The sequence below is a fragment of the Ceratosolen solmsi genome, unplaced genomic scaffold (genome assembly GCF_000503995.2).
Source record: "Ceratosolen solmsi marchali unplaced genomic scaffold, CerSol_1.0 scaffold29, whole genome shotgun sequence".
Taxonomy (NCBI): domain Eukaryota; kingdom Metazoa; phylum Arthropoda; class Insecta; order Hymenoptera; family Agaonidae; genus Ceratosolen; species Ceratosolen solmsi.
In genome coordinates, this window is record NW_011948417.1 from 3584366 (window position 1) to 3588791 (window position 4426).

At 47.7% G+C, this 4426-nt stretch overlaps 1 protein-coding gene across 1 annotated transcript in view; it reads left to right on the plus strand.

Annotated features, from left to right (window-relative positions):
• Nucleotides 1-903: 903 nt before the first annotated feature.
• Ptr (patched domain-containing protein) overlaps nucleotides 904-4426 on the plus strand; it is a 57591-nt gene continuing 54068 nt past the window's right edge. Inside the window, 1 exon segment of the mRNA XM_011496312.1 lies at nucleotides 904-957. The gene's annotated coding sequence lies outside the window, so the exon portion shown is untranslated.

Below are 4426 nucleotides of genomic sequence, written 5' to 3' on the forward strand. Positions count from 1 at the left end.
GTGCCGGGGAATTTTGAAAAAGCGCCTTTCCTACCCGCTACACACCGCCCATCCTTACTCATTAGTCGAGAAATCGTTTTACAGCAGAGCGCAACTCCTCAACCGACCAGCATCTTCGTCGTCGTCAACACCCGGGGATACTTAAAAGGCTGGACGTTGTCGACTCGGTGAGTGAAAAAGAGGTAAAGTCGCGTTATCCTCCGCGCCTCGAACCCCCAGCTGGCAATAACCCCTGTAGCTTTTTTAATCCTCCTCCCTCCCTCCATCCCTCTCGCGGTCGCTGCTGTAATTACTGCAGACGTAGTCACCGCAGCCACCGCTATATTGGGCGCGCGCGCGCGCGCGCGCGCGCCCGCCCGCCTGCCCGCCCGTACGCCCGACCGACGAACCGACGAACCGACGAACCGACGACCGACCGACGACCGACCGACGACCGACCGACCGACCGACCGACCGACCGACCGTCCGACCGAAAACTCCCGGGACCGCTACGCGGAGAAAGGAAAGTCCGGGGGAGGGGAAAAGCGCGTGTGGCGGACTCGGCGAGCGGCGATCGGCCGCGCTCAATCCTTCGTACGGAGGCCCGAGAGCGCGAGCGATCGAGTCTTTAGCAGTCGTAGTCGAGCGCCGGCCCAAGTCGCGGCCACTCGCATCTCCTGCCTCTCTCGCATAACCGGGAAACGCCGGCGAGGATGCCGTTTGCAATTAGCGCGTGCAGGTGATCGATCGCGTTAGAGAGAGAGAGAGAGAGAGAGAGAGAGAGAGAGAGTGAGGCGCCCCGAGGATTATCGCGAGTCGTCACGTGTGGATGGTGCGCGAGGTGAGAGCGAGGATCTAGTCGACGGCTAGTTACGAGCAGTTCACCCCATCGCCAGGTTCGAGCGGTCGCCCTCACATCCCCCATCCCGCCCGATATATCCATCCCCGCCCTGCCTCAGGGGGTTGGACTCCAGCAAGGTGAGTTGACGGGGTCGAAAAGGACCTCCAACGCGGTGCGCTAAGCCTGCCACAGACCACGGCTAAAGTGATGAAATTTTTCATTTTCGCCGCTTACGGCAATTACTCTAAAACGCGCGCTTTCAATCTCCACTTTACGCCCATTTATTCCTTTTCCCTCGTTTCTCTCTCTCTCTCTCTCTCTCTCTCTCACGCACACGCACACGCACACGCACACGCACACGCACGCATACCCCTTCACTAGATTCTCAACGTTATTGTCAAATCAATGGCGCCGCTTACTCCTAATACATCATTTGACTCGTTGTTGTTGGAAACATTTAACATACAACTGGCCATGGCAATTGAATTACGGGATGCTCTATTCATACATTTTAGTGCGCTTAGTGTGCCGCTTAAAGCATCGTACGTACCTCGTACTCATACACATGTAAATTTAGGTGAGTGCGCGTTATGTGAATTGATCGAGAATGAAGCTTGTATTCTTCAACACGGGTATACATGCTCAGCAAGCCGATAATTTTCTTCTCACTCAATATCTAAAACAACTTTTTCTCTCGCTCCCTATACCCACCCCTACCCATCCCCTATCCCTATCCCTATCCCTATCCCTATCCCACCAATTTGTTTCCCTCAAATGCAGCCACGACAATATGGAATCTTGGATTTTTATACTCGTTGTTACATTCCGATTCAACCGATCGCTCTTCGAATGCACACGCACACGCGCCCTACCTATCCCCCTTCCCACCCTTCCGCCCTTCAGCAGCCAATCGGCAGCTCTTGATAAACATCGAAACCGTTGCTTTGATTTGACATATAGCGCGCTTACCTACTCATCTCCCTTATTCCCAATAAGCATTATTGTTATTGTTATTGTTGTTGTTGTTGTTGTTGTTATTATTATTATTGTTATTGTTGTTGTTATTATTATTGTTATTATTATTATTATTATTATTATTATTATTAATATTATTATTAATATTATTATTATTGACTGATCGTTTGGCAGCGATCAATCACACAGCGATCATCAATATACTACTTAGTTTGATTTTCGAATTAGTTTCAAGCGTTCATACGTGCTTAAATACTGCTTAACACACGATTTGATAGGATAGCTTCCGTGTTTACATTCGAAAACTTATGAATGACTTTTTACGCCCAGTTTAACATATCGCAGATTTATTGTTTGGCCAAAATCTAAAATCTATAGAAACAAGCCGCGAGATAGCATCGAGATAGCATCGAGATAGCGTGAAGATAGCATCGAGATAGCATCGAGATAGTGTGGAATATCTTAAATAATGTTTTGATCGTGCAACGTCGACGATATTCATTATCGCGCGATTCGTAACATTACGCGAACTTTTTCATCGCTCTGATCGTATTTTATTCTGTATTTAAGTAACGGCAATTTCATTAAAATATCCCCTGTACTTTTAAACATTTCGCGCGAACGAGCTCGCGTGTTTTGACGCTGTCGACGATGTGTCGAATCGTCTGCCGGTGCGTTAACTTTTACGTAATCGAGCACTCCGAGGGTCAACGACGACCGGCCAAAGTCGAGCGCACTCGTGTAAAATCCTCGTCATTGTTCCTCGAGCCTTAACAACGTCAAGGGCGGTCGACTCGGCTGCCAACAATATCAAATTACCCGTGTATTTGTTGGATCTCGACAATCGTACGAGCACATCGAGTCGAATACGAGCAAGGCGGGAGAAAAATCGAGCGAAATGACAAGTGGAACAACAAAGAGAGAGAGAGAGAGAGAGAGAGAGAGAGAGAGAGAGAGAGAGAGAGCTAAGAGCCGAAACAGGCGATGCCGCATTTAACGAATTGCCGTAGAAAAGTTGGAACCAAAGACGATTAGTTGTCTTCCGGCTCTAAATAAATGCAGTTATGATCGAAAACACTTAGGGCGAGCGAAATGACGGCTCGACTGCCGAAAAGTCGCGACTCGGCGGATATCTCATTCGATTGCCAGCCAGGATGATCGGATGTGTCTCCTCGTCGATGGGGGCCGGTCAGTCAACCGGGGACTTTTCCTTCGTTCCCCAGAGCTTAACACATACGGTTTGCACACTGTCCATTATTGGTGCGTTAGGGTCAGGGCGGCAAGGGGGGGGGGGCAGACGCAGACGACGACGACGACGACGATGTTTATTATTAAATTCATCGTGGATGAGCTGGGGAGACGAGTGTGCGGCTTATCTTGCTCCCGGACGACCCTTGGCCCGCCATTTTATCCGAGAGTGTCGGTGGACTCGGTGACAGCGGTCGCGAGTCACTACTCGATGGAACTCGGGCAAAGTACGATCGAGGGAACCCCGATTGGTGCTACTTTGCGGGCGTTGCTTCGAAAGACTCCGCAAAATTTGTGCAATCGTATGTGTGTTACTGTTGTTGTTGTTGTCGTCGTCGTCGTCGTCGTCGTCGTCGTCGTCGTCGTCGTCGTTGTTGTTGTTGTTGTTGTTTTTCTTAATAGTTGTCTTGGTCGTCGTTGTAGTCGTCGAGACGCTCGCCACGCTCGACCACGAATTTTATCATCTTATTACGGCGATTTTAACCCTCCAGCGGGCACAAAATACTTGGAGTGACCAATACTGGACGTGTCGTATCGTGGCTTCGGAATTTCGCGATTGTCGCTTGGAGGAGGATAGGGACGTGCTATTAATCTTCTTGGATGCCGTGTACGCGCTGCTTTGATTTTCTTACCAAAACGTCTTCGCCGTGTTTATACGTCCTTATCGCCTTCAATCGCATATCCCCGATTAATAATGGCAGTTTAGCCGTACGTTTTCCCGCGAGTGCGTTATCAGTTTTGATTTTCAGGCAGTGGCGGCTTGGGGCAATGGAGCAAGGCAATTTATTTCAAGCTCGACGAAGCTGTATTTATCGATAATCGTAATAGTGAGCTTTTCATCTTATTGAGTGCATCGGTAGCGTAAATTTTCTTTTAACGCCGAGATACGTAGCGCGATGAATTTCAAAAATGCATAAACACTGAACGTGATACGAGCGTTCATACGTGTTGAATTTAAGCACAATGTTTAAAATTCTTACTGAAATTTTATATACAATTTTGGCTTTTCTATATGAAGATTATCGTAAGCATTGGAGATAAAAGTACAAATGGAGATAAATTTTGAGACTACAATTGCTAATAGGATCGTGGCATAGAATTCTTCGAGTGTTTTACGATTGTAATGAGTCGACATTGTTGGAACACTTATTGGAGGGGGGGGGGGAGAGAAGGCGTATGTATGAACAATACTTTAGCGTTTAAATAGATATTAAAATTAATTGTTTTGAGATAAGAGAGATGTGGTTGTTCAATATGGCGAGTGAACGCTAATGAATTGCCGCAGGAAATGACACGGAGAAATAATTAACCAGAATCAGAGACAAAGGGATATGAACGAGGAGAGATAGATAGATAGATAGATAGATAGATAGATAGATATAT